At 46.2% G+C, this 18,730-nt stretch overlaps 2 protein-coding genes across 2 annotated transcripts in view; one reads left to right on the forward strand and one right to left on the reverse strand.

Annotated features, from left to right (window-relative positions):
• Positions 1 to 18,730, reverse strand: part of DOCK1 (dedicator of cytokinesis 1) — a 293,238-nt gene that overhangs the window by 137,649 nt on the left and 136,859 nt on the right. The window lies entirely within an intron of this gene.
• INSYN2A (inhibitory synaptic factor 2A) overlaps positions 12,419 to 18,730 on the forward strand; it is a 42,000-nt gene continuing 35,688 nt past the window's right edge. The window contains exon 1 of the mRNA XM_064717057.1: positions 12,419 to 12,676. The gene's annotated coding sequence lies outside the window, so the exon portion shown is untranslated. The remainder of the gene's footprint in view (positions 12,677 to 18,730) is intronic.

The raw sequence follows: 18,730 nt of genomic DNA on the forward strand, positions 1-18,730 counted from the left end.
TAAAACCAAACCTATGACAATGAGAACCCCTATTTTATTTATCAAATACAATTAATGTTGGAAGCGTTGTAAAAAACATTGATACAGACCAGGAAAAGAATTAAAGGACAAGATAAACCTGAAGAGGAAATGGTAACTGGAGACAAGTGGCAGTGATTGGGATAGCCCACAGGTATTTGGGATATTGTCTCTGCAGCACTGAGGTACCACTATGACAAATTATGGGAACAAGAGGAAGAGAAATGATCTTTTAAATGATAATCTTCACACCAGACAGGTGATGCTGCCAGATGAATACACTCCTAAAAGCAACAGCCATTTTGAAGACAAATGATCCCACTTTTGGTGCTTCTCATCCTCCTGTTTTAATGTAAATTATTTAGCAACTGCTTTATGGAGGGGCTCAGCGAGCATGAGAGATAAGAAATGTGTGCAATCCAAATTTAATTGATGAAACCACGCAGTTCGCAGATCCCTGGATTAAAAAGCTCCTTGCAGGAGGAGGTCTCTTAGGGGAGGCTTTTGCATTTTGTAATTAATTCCTACCTTTGGTTCACTCAGCACATCAACCATCACACCATACCCTGGGGGCTGTTCCCTTCCCAGGTTTTGGGACAGAACACAGAGGATATGGGAAGGTTTATGGGATGCAGGCTCTGATGTGCTGCTGTTCTCAGCTCTCTGAAGGTGACCCAGTCCTTGCAGACAGGAATTACTGCCAGGCTCTCATCAATGGGGAAAATAAAGGGGAGGGCTCTCTCTACATTTGCCTGATATCAAAATGAAATCCCCAGCACAGGCAATGTTCTCATTCCCTCCTCCCCAAAGAGCAGGAAAGTGATGAAATCCAAAAAGACTCATAAGAAGCTGCTCCTTTGTTCCGACTTCTCTGACTTCAGCTCAGTTTTCTGTGATATTTTATATTACAGCAGTAAATTAATGCTATTTACACAAATGCATGTATCAATAACGGTAAATAAGAGCAATACAATTTCCAGACAGGTCACATTTCAAGCGAGAATTTCTGTTCCAATATTGACAGATAAGAGGAGCTGAACAGATTAATACCCAATAGCAGCAAAGAGGAGATTTCACAGGAGTGAAATTGTTCTTTGCCTACAGGAATGTCCTCACCTTACCTGGCTCTGCCCTTGGAATTTGGCTCCCAAATCACTCCTTCCATCCCTGCCATGGCAGGGACACCTTCACTGTCCCAGGTGTTCCAAGCCTGTCCAGCCTGGCCTTGGGCACTGCCAGGGATCCAGGGGCTGCTCTGGGAATTCCATCCCAGCCAGGAATTCCCAATTCCCAATATCCCATCCAGCCCTGCCCTCTGGCAGTTTAAAGCCATTCCCTGTGTCCTGTCCCTCCATCCCTGTCCCCAGTCCCTCTCCAGCTCTCCTGGAGCCCTTTTAGCCACTGGAAGGGCTCTGAGCTCTCCCTGGAGCTGCTCCTCTCCCAGCTGACCAATCCCAAATCTCCCAGCCTGGCTCCAGAGCAGAGCAGTTTTACCTCATCTCACAGGCACAAATTGTCTCTTTGCACAATTTTACTTTCCTTGTAACTTCTGCAGATTGTTTAATTTTACAAAATGTGTGCAAGGTTTGCAAGGAACAGAGGAAAGTTTCCACAGCATTTCCCTTTTCCAACAGAGATTCATAAGCTCAGGTTTCTGCATTTTCCAGGAGCTGTCTGCAGGTGTTTGGAGAAGCAGCCATATCTGCATTTTACACCCTCTCAAGCAACACAGACCTGTTTAATACCTTGCATTTAATTAAAGGGAGCAGTAAAGCCCTCATCTGCAGAACCTGAACACAAGAATATGTGGGCTGAGAATCCAAGAATGACCCAATTCTTCCCTAACATTATTAAATTTGAATTTTGTTTCTTATTAAACTCACAGCAACTCAGAAGACTTTGGGGGATTCTCTCAGACAACTCAGTGCTAAACAATGTGCAGTCTCCAGAAGAGCTTCAAAGGTGCCTCATGAAAAGAACATGAAATCAATCTCTAAGCTGCAATCTAAGCAAAAGATGAACTTTTCTATTGTGGAAAAGTGAATTAATTAAACCCCTCTTTTATTATCATTTGGGACGATGACCAAAACATTCAGCAGAATAAGCACCAACAGGATGCTGCTGATAAAAAGCTCCTTATCCTGATCCTGCCTGAACTCAGCAGAAATCCAACCCCAACAGGACAAAAGGAGACCATCAACGAGGTAAAGGACAAACTGCCTGAGGTAAATCAACAGTGTGGACCCAGGAAATTCCTGTCACACACAAGATTTTTGCTTTTATATTGATTTTAAATCAGTAACATATTTGGAAGAGAAGAAACAAGCTGAATATGTTAAACATATCTCATTCCTTTCTCCATTGCATGGAAAAGCCAAGATCACAGAATCCCAGGCTGGTTTGGGCTGGAAGTGATGCCTCAGGTTTGGCTTTTCTGTGTTTCCCATTCTGTGCTGCTTTAGTGTGTGGGGCTGGGCTCACATCAGGGATGCTGAGCTCTGTGCACAGAGCAGGGAGACAAAACAATTCCTGCTCCAGCTGGGCACCAAGGACAAATGATCCCAATCCCAGCCCAGGAGCACAAACCCCGTGGGCTGGAGAGAGAAAAACAAGCAGGGTGGGACTGCCTGGGCTAAAGCTGGAATGGGACAATGAACTGCAAGGTGCAAATGGAGCAGAACTGATCCCAGGGACAGAGCCCGTGCCCGGCCGTGCATTTTGGGGCCATTTTGGTTCATCTTGGGTGCAGCCCTGGCTGGGCTCTGGTGCTGCCCAAGGTGGAGCCATGGAGGAGATGCTTTGAGTAAATCCCTGCTTTGTTCTGGAACTCTGCCCAGCCTCTGCTCTGGGTCAGCCCTCACAAGGCATCCCAGGGGACCTCAAGGCTCATCCCATCCCACCCCTGCCATGGCCAGGGACACTTCCCACTGTCCCAGCTCCCTCCCAGCCCTGTCCAACCTGGCCTTGGTCACTTCCAGGGATCTCCTCCTGAAGGAAAGAATGGAATATTTGCTCGGGAAGCTCTGCTGCTTCCAGATGAAGCTAATTCAGGTTTCTCTGTACTTGCAAGTCAACCAAAACCCACCTAGAATATTTTAGGAGAATGACTTATTTATTTTCTCACTAAACCAAAGGTGCAAAACATGTTTTGACAATTTTCCTCATGACAGCCAGCACACTCCATGTATTCCAGCAAAAACAAAACATTTTGAAGTTCTGGTTTTCCACCACCGAAATAAATTCTGACCTATAATTGAATTTTATTTTCCTCCCCAACGTTGTTCTGGCAGAAATCAGAAGGGAAAGAAGTAAATCCCTCCCAAATAAGGAGTCGTTTATCACATTCTAACAACAACACTCCCACATTAACAACAGGATTAGAGATGGATCTTCAGCTCTGGAACTGCTTTCCCCTACCTACAGCCCCAGCGTGTGGGCAACAAAAGCAACTTAAGTTGAGAGATGATTTTTAATTACACAGCCACACTTAAATAAGAACTAATCTCTCCTTGGAAAAAGCAATTAAATCCAAACCAAGATTAAAATCAGTGGTTTAAAACATGCCAAAGTGAAAATCAGCTCCTGGGCTGCAGGGGCAGGACAGGGAACGTTCCTGGGAAGGCGCTGGTTTGATCCAGAGCTCAGCTCAGTTCCTACACCATTCCAAGAAAATGCATGGATATCCCATGATTCACATCTTTTTTTTTTCCATATTTTTCCTCCCATCTTGGCAGTAACAACAGGACCAAGCAGAATCTCTTTTCCAGGCTCTGATATTCAGCTTCATGCCAGACTCACCCAGGATTTCCCATCCCAGCCCTGGAGATCCAGGAATCTGCCCCAAGGGGAAGTAAAATCAAACCAGCAAAGCAGCTTTAAGATGGATTCAATATATAAAATAAATATTAAGAAAAAATTTAAAAATCTAAAATCAGTGCACAGGCTACTGCAAAACCTCAATGGAATGGTAGGGACTTTCTTTAGGCCCCTCCCAGCCAATATCACAGAATTCAAATATTTCTGTATTATTGAATGTCACAGCACTACTTAGATATACCAAAAATACAAAAAAAATGGAAAAAGAAAAATACCAAAACATCCCAATTATTCCCAGGGCCCATCTTTCAATCTCAAAACATGAGATGTTTTTCTTACTTTTGTAATTTCCATGCACTTAAAACCATCCTAACTGAATTTTTTGGGGGCATAACATTTGAAACCCCAGCAGAAAATCAACCAACCCTGAGTTATGGCAGAGCCTACAACACTCATCCCACTCCTGACATTTGACAAAAATGAGATTTGTAACTTCTCTTGCTATGGCTGAAAAATACTCATCATCTGTTGAGGAGGTAAATTTAAGCATTATTTTAAAATGCTTTAAAAATACCTCAGAAAAGCTACTTAGAGCAAGACAAAATGTTTTTCAGAGCCAAGGAAACAGCTCTGATTAGGTTGTCCCTATAAGTAACTGTGAGGTATATGGACAATTTCTGCATAAAGAGAGCACAAACATTACCCAAAGTCATTAACTGCTAGGCAGGAATTAATATGTTTACAATTCAAGCCAAGTGATAAATATGAATATATAAAAGGCAAATATTCATTGCATCCCTGTGAATTATTAAAACTCTTTCTTTCCTTAATAAATGGAAAAATTAACATGTACAAGCATTCTGCTTTTTCCAGTTACTGGGGTTTTTTCTAGGCAGGAATCTTATCCTTGTAACTTTTGCTAACACCTGAAATTTAAGAAAAAAAGATTAAAATCAAAAGGCCAAACAAACAAAAAAATATACTTTAAAGTTCAAGTCTGTTTAACTAAAATTTTATGAAAAACCCCACGTCATGAACTGCCTGATCAATGAGCTCCTATGGAATATCAAGGCCAGGCTGGATGAGCTTTGGAGCCCCCTGGGATCATGGCAGGGGTCGGACTTGATGCTCCTTAAGGTTCCTCCAAGCCAAACCATGATGGGATTCTACAGTGAGAAGAGCAGGGCTTTGTCCTTTCTTCCCCCCAAGACCCGGTGTCCCCTGTCCCAGCCACCACAGACACCTGTGACGTTGTGTCAGCTTCCATGGTGCCACCACCTGTCCTTTTGTCACCACCTTCAGCCCCCAGCTCTCCCACAAGACAAGTCCCTCATTAGATAATCAATTGCTGCAGATCTCTGTCACCTGGTAATTGATGTGAAATAACAGAATTATGCCTCCAAACAAAGCCTGTTAGCTCATCCCTCCAGCTCATTGTCCTGAGGACAAGCTCAGCTCAAGTAAAGCCCTGGTGATGTCTCCAACCAGGCTTCAATGAAAGCTTTGATTTCCACCAGCCCACAGAGAAGTAAAACAATTCCTTAAATAAACAGAATCTCCACAGCTTGAGGGGGACAACATAGATGGCAGGAGGAATGAGAAGGGCCACCAAAGTGACAGCCTGGGGAAGAGAAAGCTCCAAGGAGAACTTCTTGTGGCCTTCAGTATTTAAATAGGGCTTGGAAGAAGGATGGAGAGAGACTTTTATCTTCCCACTGGCAGAGGGCAGAGTTAATGGGATTTTGGGAAGGAATTGCTCCCTGGCAGGGTGGGCAGCCCTGGCACAGGTGCCCAGAGCAGCTGTGGCTGCCCCTGGATCCCTGGCAGTGCCCAAGGCCAGGCTGGAGCACCCTGGGATAATGGAAGGGTCCCTGCCCATGGCAGGGGTGGAAGGGGATGAACCTGGACCTTGAACCCTTCAACCTAAAGCACTCTGACAGGGGATGGAGAAGTTCCCTCCTCAGAAGGGGTCACACAACCCCAGATTCTCCCAGGAAGCCTGCATGGATTCCCATTTTCCTGAGGTTTCCAAACCCACAGCAGTGCGGATGAAAGGAGCAACAGCTGCTGCTCACAAGTTTCACTGTGTTAGAACCAGGAGCAGCAGCTGAAGCCAACAGGAGACGAATTTCAAACAAATAAGATACAGGACTTTTAATGGTGGCATTTCTCTTTCCCTCCCAGGGACGATGGGAGCTGTGCCACGGGGACAGGCAGCAAAGGCAGCTCCACAAGGGAATGCACAAAGGCAGGAAAAAGAAAGTTTGGGGACAAGGAGCAGCCTCCACCTCCATCCAAGCAACATCCCCACCCAGGCCTGGCCACAGGGCTGCTGACACGGGAAGGATGTGGCTACTCTCAATTTATTAGGGCACTAATTTGAATTCCCAAAAGTAAATTGAGGAAGTGCCACATTATTATCAAATTATAACTTCATTTCTGGGTTTTCAGAGATTTCATCCTTTTCCTCCCCACAGCCCTTCCAGTTGTTGGGCTTTTCTGTAATACTGATGGACATCCCTTGGATATAAAGCAGCTGCTAATTATGCTCCTCAACCACTGCTAAGTATTAATATTTAAACTCCTGAACTTGTTTAAAAATTGAAGAAAATCAAAATGTGGTGCTGCTTTGAATGGTTTTTAATTCAGTGTCCCCAAGCCATAAAGGACAGAGCCATTTTTCCTGCACTGTGTTTTGAAGAGCCACAGACCAAGTATTAAGAAGGAATTCAAGTGGCCTCTGCTGTCAATTGTAAACTCATTTAATGTCATTATCAGGCTCCCCATATTTTTCAGAACACGACTTTTTGAAATATCTTGGGCTTTTAGGATTTCCAGACTTTTCAAAATAACTTCTGTTCCTTTCTTAAGGTAAAACTCAGTCACAGACATTTTAATATATAAAATAATTAGGTCTTTGCACAGTCAATGAGGAATTTAGCATATTCTTGTTTGCACAAGGCAAGTTTCTAGGTCATTTTATTTAGAAAAAAAATAAGTAAGGGAGGAGAAGCTCTTAATTGTGAGCATATGGCTAAATTTTAGGTGCCCATGATGCTGCAAACTGCCTCTTTATATCCCTTTTTTATTCACTGCCATCATATTTCCCTGTCATGCATCAAAGTTATTAAGAGCAATTTTACTTTGGCACCTGCTTGGGGATTTTAGAAACTACACTAAAGAGTTCATTTCTGAACATTATGGCCAAAATACTTAATTTTGGTTTAGAGCACCAATAGAAATGGCAAGTTTAATTCTATTTGCACTGCTCATTATTTCCCTCTTCCATAATTTTGTAGGATTTTCATTTTTCATTTGTTGAACACATTTAATTTCATTTAATTTGTTTTTTTTCTGTTATGCATTAGGAGCAGGTTGCTCCCTGGGCTTCTAACTTGAAGGCAACATGCAAAAGCACATAAAAGTCTGGATTTTTATGCCATGTTCAAACTTTAAATAGTTCAATATTTCAAATGAGAAAACCTTCCTGAGGCTTTGGGAGTTTACATTACTTTATAACATTGAATGTTCTCCATTTGACAGAAAAGTTGCATTAAATCCTCCATCTAATGAAATCAATGTTGTATAAATAATGTATTATTCCACCAAGGAGCAAATAGGAATCAGATGCAAGTATCCCCATTATTTGTTGGATTTGCCTTTTTTCTGCCCATAACTTGAATTTGAAGATGGAATTCATGCTCATCCCACATTTCATTAGGTGCTTAAATCTGAAACCATTTGTCTAAAGGCAATCAAATGTACGACCAGATTTGTTGCTTTTTATTTTTAAGCAGGGCAGGATTTTTTCCCTTTGCCATAAAGCAGTCAGAGAGAAAACCCTGGAATTTGGGAAGGTCATAAAATAAACGAGATAAAGCAAAATATTAACGAAGTTGGCAGAATGTTCCTTTAAAAACATTCCCCTACATTTCCAGTTCCTCAAGACATCTTAACAAGGATGTAATTTCCCATTTGCTCTCAGTGAGCAAATCAAACAGGGTGATTTATTATTCAGATGGGCACAAAGGATTTCTGAAATGCAAAAAGAAGGGCTCTAAAAGCACAAGTCATCAGTAATGACGACAGCCTGAACTGCCTTTCAAATATGAACAAAATGCAGCCATTTAGGGGCTCATACATCACGCTCTCCCAGACCCTCATTTATTTCCCAACTCTACAGGCTGCATGAAAATGCACCCAGAATTTGGCACCTACTGAGAACATCTTTATCAGGGCAGTGGTTCCACACCATGGCAGAGCAGCTCAGACTCCCCACCCCTGGAAGAACCACCAAGGCTTCCCAATCACCACTTCAGTTCCCTTCCCAAAAACATCTGTGTGCTGAAAAGAAACTTTTCTGAACTATAAACACAGTGAAAATATGACAAAACTCCCACTCCTATCCCAAGAAAATGCAGATTTTCTTGATAAACATCTCCAGCAATTTGGGCTCCTGATGAGACAGCATTCAACTGGAACCCAAAATCTCAGCTTTAGCTGGTGAGACCTGCTGTTATATTTTTCTTCCAATGATCTGTACAATGGGAAATTGAGAGAGAGAACTAAATCCTGCTCATTCTTATCCCAACGAAGCACAGAAATAACCATCAGAGCTAATGAGGTTACTCAGCATTTTTCTTCTCTGAGCAGAAAACCCACAAAGAGCAGTTCCCTCAATCAGCTGTTTAATATTTCAGCTGTGCACAGGTATTATGGGTATTAGACACATATTCTTAAATCCACTTTATCTTCAAAATGTTCCTTTAAGTAAAGAGATGTGGAATTAGCACTTTATGTATAAAGAACTGACATCAGCAGAGGCTCAAATGAATTTTCCAAGCTCATGGAAAAGACTTGTTATGGAGCAAGACACCCCAGCAAATCTCCCAAATTTCTGCCAAATGACTCCAAGAGACCTTTTCCTCTGCATCACAGCCAAGCAGAAAATATCCTGCCCCAAAGCAAGGAGCACCTCCCAGGATTGGACTGTTTGAAATTCCAGCCAAGTTTGCTTCACCTCAGCTGGAGCAGAGGGGCATATTTACCATCCCTCCATTTCTGTTCCAATGGCAGGCTGGAGGAAATAAATAAATTAATTACCAATTTAGCCCAGAAAGCCAGGCAGTTATCACCCAAAGGCATGGAAATAACCACCTAATTAATGGGAATGAAGGTTCAGCAATGTGAAAATTCCTGGTTTTAGCAAAGGCTGGGTGGCAGCACTGGTCCCAAGTGATTACAGAGAGAAAAGGCACAACTTTGTCCACAGCTCTGCTTCAAACCAAGTGAACTTCACCCTTCTTTCCTCTCCAACACAGGTGGGAAGTTCTGCCATAAATTAGCCTGGTCCTAAGGAATTAATATCCCTGAGAACCCAGCTCAGGCATGTAGTGTTGGGAATTAAATTATGCCTCCTAAAATAATTTACTTAACATAGGTCTGAAAATCCCACTGGTGCTGGTTTATCATCCTCCCTCCCCACTCTGGTGCTCACCAAACACCTGGCAGGTAACTCAAGCTCTGGCTGCCACTTGCTTTTCCCTGAGCTGCATCCAAGCTTTCCTGCACAAGAACTTCACAGACTGTTCCAGAAAATCACATTTGAGTGTTCCACTGTCGGACCTGCGTGTTCTAGAGGAGCATAATCCCACAAAGCAGCTGCTCTGCAAAAAAATCCCCCCAGGCACAGCATTTCCTGGGGCAGTCCTTGAGCTAAAGCTGAGTGAGGGGAGGACAGGCCAGGCTGACCCTCCCACAGTCACCCAGATGTGTCCTCAGAAACTGAATGTAAGGAAGAAAGTCAGGTAAAACCTGAAGTCTGTAACACCAGGCTGTGATGAATATTTCTGAACACACACACAGGTGCCTCCCTGAATTTATGGTGCAATTAGCAGTGAGGGAGAAGGGCCCCTCACTGTACTTCTCCACAGAGAACGCCACTAAAAATCCATCTCACTGCCCTCCAAGCCCTGCTTTCCTCACTGCCCCCAGAATCCCAAGGCAGGACTTCCACCTGCACGTGTCACTGCAGCCCCAAGCAGGGCTCACTCCTCCCCGAGTGGAGAAAAAGCCAATCTGGGAGGGTAGGACACTCCGTGAGAGAGAAATACATTTATAACCTAAAACAACTATAATTAATTGTCTCTTTTCTCTTTGCACCCTCTCAGGCTGAAGCCCAACCCCTCTCTCCCCTCTCAAGCATCTCTTCAACACTACATTTCACTCTGCAACAGTCATGCTCAGCATTTTGAAAGGCTAAAATATTGACAAATGGGTGATGAAGCATTTCCAATTTCCCAGTGTATTTACTTCTATGTGCTGTTACAGTAACATGAAGCATGATGATCACAAAACACTTCATTTTTCACAAACCCTGATTTAAAAAATCCCTGTATACACCAATGGTGTCAGCAGTTACACATGAATCTGGTCCACATCAGAAAGTGCTTTTTAATTCCCTAAAAACCTCCACAAGATGCTGTACAGTTTATAAGTGGGGCATATGCATAATGCTGTGCAAGACTAATCAGCCTTGAGACAACAGCTTCTAAATATCATTATGGAGAAGACAAGAATGATGTTTAACTGCTGCTTCTGTCAGACAGATTCTCCTTTCAAGTCACTCAGGATATCAAGTTATAGTATTTCCTTCCAGTAATCATGGGCTGGATAAACTCACATTTTCAGCTTGTGAAAAAGCAGCAGCATCTCCCAGCACTGATCTCTTGGCTCTGAGGAAGTAGCCTGTGTTATTTCAGACGTGCTCACCCTACCATGTAATTTTACCCACGTCTGTATCCAGGCTGCAGCCAAAAACCACATTTATTTTCGTAGAGAGAAATCCACAGAGGACCTGGAATACAGCAAGTCAGCACTGCTGGAAAGAAAAACAAAAAGAAAAAAAAAAATAACAGCATGGTGGCTGCTGTTGCATCAATAAGCAGGTCGATATTGAAGTTCTTTGGGAAAAAAAAAATCTGATAAAATACCATGAGAAATGCTGACTGATCCAAGCTGTGTGACAATCCCTACCCGGGGCAGAGCAGCGGGTGCTGAGGAGGGCACAGCCCTGGCACCCTCGCTCGGGGATAAGGAGCAGAGGGAAGGAAGGGGCAGCGGCAGCACCTGCACAGGTACAGGCAGAGCGGCGGAGCTGCCCTCTGCTGACTGCCTGCTTGCGGAGCGCCGCTCCGATCGCTCCTGCACAGCCTCACCGCGACGCCGGGCTGGCCGGGGCTCCCTGCCCACGGATGTCACACACCGGGTGCCACCCGGACCCACGCGGGTCCCCTGCCCAGCCCCATCCCGGGCAGGCGGCACCGCGGAGCCCCGGCCCTGCGGCAGCACCGACGGGCAAGGGCTGCAAGGGCTGCTCAGCTCAAACCCCAAACACCCCCAGCGCCGGAGCCAGGGCTGCTCAGCTCAAACCCCAAACACCCCCAGCGCCGGAGCCAGGGCTGCTCAGCTCAAACCCCAAACACCCCCAGCGCCGGAGCCAGGGCTGCTCAGCTCAAACCCCAAACACCCCCAGCGCTGCAAGGGCTGCTCAGCTCAAACCCCAAACACCCCCAGCGCCGGAGCCAGGGCTGATCAGCTCAAACCCCAAACACCCCCAGCGCCGGAGCCAGGGCTGCTGCTGCTGCACCGTGTCCGTGCCTGGCCGGACTCACCCAGCGCCCAGCTCGCCTGGCCCTGCCTGCCGTGCTGTGGGGCCGTGCTGGAACACTCTGGGCTGGTCCAGCCCCTCTCATCTGCCAGTTCAAATCAGGGGGCGCTTCAGTAACCCCCTAAATCAATAACCCTCAAGGTGAAGGCACTGCTGTGACAGAGAACTCCGTGGCCCACACCTGCTGGCACCCGGGCTAGTAGACTTTCCTGCTGGAAAGTATTGAGCAGCAAAACTCCTGGGAACCTCCGAATGAAGCACAGACCCAACGCTTCCCAACTCCCAATTCTCATGCCTCTCATGGCATTTTCTGTCTAACACTCAGGTAAAATACACACGACCTATTTAACTTCCAACTTTTTGCCTTTTAAAAGTGAAAAACATCATTGCTAAACCCTCTGTAAAATGAGAGAAAAGGAGGAAAGATGTGATTCAAGTTTTACGCAGATGATCACGTTTATCAATCTCCTCTGCCAAACTGCTTCACTCCGAACTCGCGTCCATTTTATACAAGGTTTAAAAGCAAATGGGAGCAGCTACTCCTTTAGCACCTAAACACTTTCCCTCCCAATAAAAGGCAGCCGTGTAGCTTTAACCCAGCGCTTCGCTGAAATTCCCAATGGATCAGCATCACCCACTCTGCGGCTGCTCCATCGCTCCCGTAGCGCGACTGGAAGCCCGGGCTGCGCGGGGACGGTGTGCACGGCTCTGTTATTACTGAACCCCGCGCAGGAGAACCAGAGCAATAAAGAAAGAATAAAGCAAGCTGCTCAGCCAGCCTGCGAGCGCCAGCTCCGCGCTTCTCCCCTCCTTGTGCGCGGCGCCGAGCACCGCGGCTCCATCGCTCCATCCCACCTCCCCCGCCCGCCCCCGCCGCCAGCCCGGCCCCCGGCTCCTCCTCCCCGCTCCCGCCCGGCTGGGGGACGCCCGCCGGTCCCGCTCAACAAGTTCCCCTCGGCGGGGACCCGGCCGAGGGGACCCCCCGACAGCGAGCCCCCGCCGCAGCCCATGAGGGCAGCGGGGGAGCGCGGCGGCGGCGGCTGCGGCTCCTCCGGCGGCTCGGCGGCTCCGCGGCAGATGCGCCCCGGCGCCCAGGCTCTGACGGCCAGCTCGCCCCGGCGGCTGGAGGGAGATGCTCGCCCAGACCGCCGCTTCTGCGTGAGGAAGCACAAGGTAAGGCGCTCGCCCCGAGCCCCCGAAATCGCCCGGCCGCCGCTTCTGCCGGCGGAAAACTTCGTAGGGATGAGGAGAAAGGCTGGAGCTGAGCGCCAGCGTTATGCAATAGCGTATGTGCCTGCCTGCGAACGGCTCCTGCATCCAATAACTTTCGTGACAGATAAGGAGAGAATATCCCGATACGCGACTTTCTTCTAGAAAAATACCAGCGTTTCTTTGCCTGCTCCCCTTCCAGAGGTGCCTGGGAGGGGAGAGGGGCAGCTGGAGGATTTTTGGAGGATGCACGAAGTGCTTTGGTTTTTCACATGGCTGATGGCGAGGAACTACCGCTGCTTATTAACTTCAGCCGTCCTAATGAAGTGTCCGTACAGCGGCGATGGAGGAACACGGGATGTGTTCATCGCTGAACTTGCAGTACGGCACTTCATTAAAAGCCCAGCAAACCCAAAAATCCTCCTCGGGGACTGAAGCTGCCGCTATTCAGTGAAGTGTGCAGGGCTCTCCCGATTTAACACAGCCGAGTCCCCCATCACCATCACCGACCACACAGAAATCGGGGATGCCGTGGAAACGCCGTAGGAAAACGGGACAAAGGTAGCAGGGAGCCATCCCCAAAGTCACAGTCCTTGCATCGTGCAAGGCATCCCGAGCCCTGCAATTGCACCGTGCCTCCCTCGCTGCTAAAGCCCCGTGCCGTGACCTGGGCGCTGCTAATGCCATGTTTACGGAGTTACGGCAGCCAGGGGATGCAGGACTGCAGTTCCGTGGGATCTGCCCGGGGGAGGCGGGGGGATGGCCGGCCCCGGCTGAACAGGGACAGCTTGCACTGCTGCGAGCGGGGAATTTATTCCCTGCTTATGTCACCGTCTCCCGAGGGCTCCGTCCCAAGGGAGCTGTGCCCCCCTCGCAGCCGCCAGTCGGAACAGGGAATGGAGCGCTTCGCTTTGACCTTGTGTGTCTAAGCAGCTTAAAATCCCGCACGGAGGAGAATTTAACTCATTAGGCTCTAAGACCGGGAAATCTGGGAAGACCTGTTTTTCCCAGCCTCGGAGAATCATTTCTTTTTCCCCCAGCTGAATGCTGGCAAGTGCTAAGGGAAGGCAAACCAGTCTGATATAAACTGGGAGTTCATTCCCTCCTCTTAAGTGGTGGATCGTGCTCGGATTTACCAGGCTGCCAGGAATGCTGCATGTATCAAGGTTAAAATCTGGCTTCTGGATGGAAAAAACTCCTAGCTAAAAATAATTAAATAAATAAATAAAAATAATCACATGATATGCAACTATGTCCTAGCCATGGACTGGCATTAATTTAATGTCAAATTCCAAGGCAACAGACCAATAGTAAAAATAGGAGATCAGGGAGAGGAATGGATCTCCTCACTCTTGGTGTGATGCCTCTTGGTGTTCCACCAGCCTGCCCCTGCCTGCCTGCCTGGACTACAATTATCTGTTCCCTCCGAGTACAAATAACAGTTCTAAGTTAAAAGCTGGGTTCTTCTCCTAGCATTAAAAATTCATATTTAGATGAGAATATCTCAGGGCTCAGGTATTACTAATTTATCACCTGGAGGGTGATACTCTGCTATACAGTGGTAGCATAGGGTCCCTGATTCCAGGAGAAATCCATAATGTAGATTGCTAATCCAGACTCAGACTGAATTGTTCTAATTCCAACAGTTCTAAAACAAAATTCCTGCCCCAGAGTTTAAGGTGCTGTTGTATTGAAAGCATCCTCCCTTCACGTGATGGGGAAAGCTGATACTAAATCAGCTTTTTTTAGGGCCTTTTTGTTAGGATGTCACGATGCCCTTGATGAAAAATGTTTGTTCTTTAGGACTCCGTCATTATTAACGATGTGTGTTTTTAACAAGATGCTTGAGATAATTCTAATCCTGGATGGAATCAGAGCTTTTCCCTGGGACTGACACATAAAAATCCAGCTGGGTAGGAGCACCACAAGAGAAAGTGTTCAGTTCCTTACCAAGAGGGCCAGCACTCAGCATTCAATGCACCCTTCTATTAACTGAGCTCACAAACGAGGAGCTCGTAAGATCCTCGCTGCCTGTTCCCCCCGTTAACCACTGCACTGACAGAGCATTTCTGCACGAGGGGCACACACTGCATATTCTGTATTCTAATCTAGATCTAATTAACTCAGCCAGAGGAGCGGTGAGCTCAGTGCAGAGGAGCGCAGGGAAGGAGCCCACGAGTGCCCGAGTGCCGAGTCACGGAGCGCGCGTCACCTCCCAGAGCAGCCCCAGGCACCACTGCCTGGGGACCCAAACACCCAAACTCAGCCAGGGACTGTGCACAAGGCAAGGAAACACCAACACTGATGTTTGCTTCTGCAGGATTTAAAAGCCAACTTAGCCATGCCATTCCTTTGCCGTGACTGATGGGGAAACCAGTCAGGGAAAGCTGTGAGCTTGCCAAAAATCCCTGCTAAAATCTAAGGATACCTGCACAGAGCTCTTGAGCTGTGATGTCTCAAGGCCATTCCTTATCCAAGCACAGGACAGGGAGAACTAGGGATGTATAGTCCCATAATTCATGCCCACTTGAAGAAATGACAGCAAATCTAGAATATCTTAGCCCATAAAAAATTCACGTGATTATCTGAACTAGCTATTAATAAAAAGCTCTTAAATTCTACTTTATGACAGGCACAGTTTAAAGAACTGCTGAAAATTTGTCTGAGATACTAAAAAACATGTAAGCAACAAATCTATTTTATAGCCCAGTACTCCCTTGTATTTTTACTAATCAGTTTGCAAATTAAATAGGCTTTCTGAAAATGAAATCATGAGCATATTTTAAGGAAAAAAAATAATCTCAGAGTGGTAAATTCAGTGGGAGCTCCACATTCAGCCTCCTGAAAACTGGTGCTTGCTTAGAAAATCCTGAATAACCTCTGAACACACACAGGTACGACTCCCTGGGTATTGACACTCGATTTTAAATTGTTATTGACCACACAGAAATGTGCTCGGAGCATTCTGTTGTTGTAGTGGCACATCCCCATCTGAGGCTGTTTGCTCCAGTTTTATTGGGTTCAGGCAGAAAAGTGATCCCCTAATACTCCTGGAACACTTCACCCTTTCATGCTTTTGCTCCGTGTCAGGGTGATCAGCGCCTGCAAACTGCTTCCCACTAACACACCCCAGCACCAGTCTCCCAGGCAAAGAGAACTGCATGTAAAAATAACAATTCAGTGATCAAACAGCAACATTTGGTGTCCTCTTTGCGTTTTTCTCCCCCTTTAGCGGCACAAGACACCAAGCCTGATTTTACTCCAGTTTTTCCAGCTAAATCCACTGGGTTTGATACAGAGCAGCACAGAGGAGTAAGGGCCATTTTCAAAGTCTGAATTAAACAGAGATGGACTAAAAAGACTGAAGACCTTCAAGTCTTGCTATGTTAAGGTGCAGATCCCAACTTCTAAATCATTACAACAGATTTCTGTCCTGGCAGGGAAGTGCCAGAGCTCTACCGTGTCCCTCTCCCCAGAGTTGCTGATTTCTGGTCTCAGACTCAACCCATATCAAAAATAGTTGTTAAACATCTCAGAAACCCCAGCTTTAACTCGTGTTTGTGACATCCATGGGCAGCAGAAGCAGGTTGCTGCTGTTATTTTTGCCTGCCCATGATTGCTGGAGCAAGCCTATAAATAAAGCCCACGTAGTTACCGAATTAAAGCAGTTTAAAAACAAAAGCAGAGGAAGCTCTTTCCATCTGGTCCGAGCGAGCAGGAATTGTCACAAGCTCACAAAAAAAACAAGGAGTTACTTGTTTGTGCTCTTGCCCACCTTCCCTGCTTGTTTTACAGCTGCCCTTCTCTCCTCTTCCATTTTTTTCTCCCAATTCTCATGTCAAGGCTGTGATTGCATTGCTTGGAACAATTTTGGTGAGGTCAAAGCTTATAAAGCCCAACCATGGTGTAAATGATATTTTAAAAGCTGGAACAGGGGCCCTCTGATGCCCAAGACAAACCCATTTAAGCAGGTGTGTGACTTCAGGACTGTATTTTAAAAGTTCTTAACACAAGTAGTTTTGGTCTGGTTGGTTGCTTCCTGGGAGAAGGAAGAAGAGGGAATTCAGTAAAATCCTTAATTTTGGTGTATTTATCTATAAAGAAGCACAAAATCTACAACAAGCCCAAAGTCTCCTTCCAACCATTAGTAATTGGTTGTTCATACCCATTTTGTTATTATATTCATCATTCTCTCCTGCAAATAGAGAGGAGAATGAATGAGGAGATATCCAGTACAGAAATTTAACTTGTGGATCAGTTGAATACATTTCTGTGTATCAAGGCCATCGGCAAATAAAACACAGCCATATCTCTACGGAGCTGACAAAGAGACAGATAAAACATCCCACTGCTGGAGAGAGTAATTCAGCAGAAATTATGCTTGAACTGCCTGCTCACAGTGATAACACTGATCCCTTCTGGAGACTGAGCCTAAACTGCTGAATTCCAGAGCAATCCGTGTGGTTTGGTAGGTGACAAGAACGTGGTTCATTCCTGCATTCACAATTTGTAACAAAAGCACACAAAGCCACAAGAAAAGTGATGCAAATTTTCTGTCTGGTGGCCAGTTGTGGTGCCTTCCCCAGCCAAAAAATAACCTTGAGAGGGTCTTTAATTATTACTTTAATAATCTTCCTAATCATCCCTATCACAAACAGCCCATCCTAAAATCCAGAATCACAGAGTGGTTTGGGTTGGAAGGGCATTAAGGATTATCTCATTCCAGCCCCCTGCCATGAGCAAAGACACCAGGTTTATTTAAAAATCCTATTCCACATTATCCCAGTTCCACAACACCTGGGAGCAACGTACTCTGCAATTCCACACTTTATTTGCGTCCCTCTTGATTCCCCACGTAGTTCTTCCCACATGGCACCAAAACTGTGTCCCTTGGAATGAGCAATTTCCATCAGCCCTCTCCCAAAGTCCTCCTGTTTGATGAGAACCTGGGATTTGGGGAGTTTAAGACAACGTCCTCTCACACAAGATGTTGGCTCTTCCTTCCCAGGATTTCAAAAGCATCTTAGATCCAGCTTGGAGGAAGCTCTGCAGCTTTAGGGACTGCAATTCCCCTCAGCAACTGAAGCTTTTTGTTCTACTAGAACTCTTTTTGGGGTCACTAATGGGAATTTTTGTACAGTGCTCTAGCACGAGTCAGACTGATCTGTGCAATTTCCCCAACACCAGCACACTCAGATCTACCTGTACATGGATAATTCAGAATTCCAGCAGAACCAGAACCTGCCTGAAACCAGAAACTTCAGGAATGTGCTCCTCAAGGTGACAAATGACACAGCTCTTGGTGGTGACTGCTGCCAGCAGTTGAGTGCAGAAACCCATCTAGACAGATCCCCAATTAACATCCTGCTAATGATGTCAGGTTTTAGACCTAAATTACCCAGCTGAGCTGTTCAACAACACTTCACACCCTCCCGAGCTTGTCTGCCTGGCACCCTGATCCAAGCATTGGAACTGACAAGGCTCTGATGCCTGACAGGCACTGACCCCAGAATGTCACTGTCACCATCTCCCTTCTGTAGCATCCCCTGCATTCCCAAGGGAACGCTCTGATCTGCAGAGCACAATGAGGGATGCAGGATCGAAGCTGGAGCTGGGACCTGCTTACCTGCTTTATCCTCTTCGCCCAGTGCTTGAAAATCTCTGCTGAACAAAACCAGCTGCAGTTCCTGGAGGTCTCACAGTCTGATCATCCCTGGCAGTGCCCAAGGCCAGGCAGGACAGGGCTTGGAGCAGCCTGGGACAGTGGGAGGTGTCCCTGCCCATGGCTGGGGTGGGATGGGATGATCCTAAAGGTCTTTTCCAACCCAAACCATTCCATGATTCTGTGTTCTCAGCATTCAGCTCCCTCTGTGCAGAGCTCTGACAGTTTTACAACCCTGTTGGTCAAAGCTAAAGAGCAGCACTGCTTTTTCCCTGTCATTTGCCTGCTTTTTTTTTCCCCTTAAACACCCAGAAAACCTATTGATGTCAACTAAGAACAATTAAACTTAGTATTCA

The sequence above is a fragment of the Zonotrichia leucophrys genome, chromosome 6 (assembly GCF_028769735.1).
Source record: "Zonotrichia leucophrys gambelii isolate GWCS_2022_RI chromosome 6, RI_Zleu_2.0, whole genome shotgun sequence".
NCBI lineage: Eukaryota > Metazoa > Chordata > Aves > Passeriformes > Passerellidae > Zonotrichia > Zonotrichia leucophrys.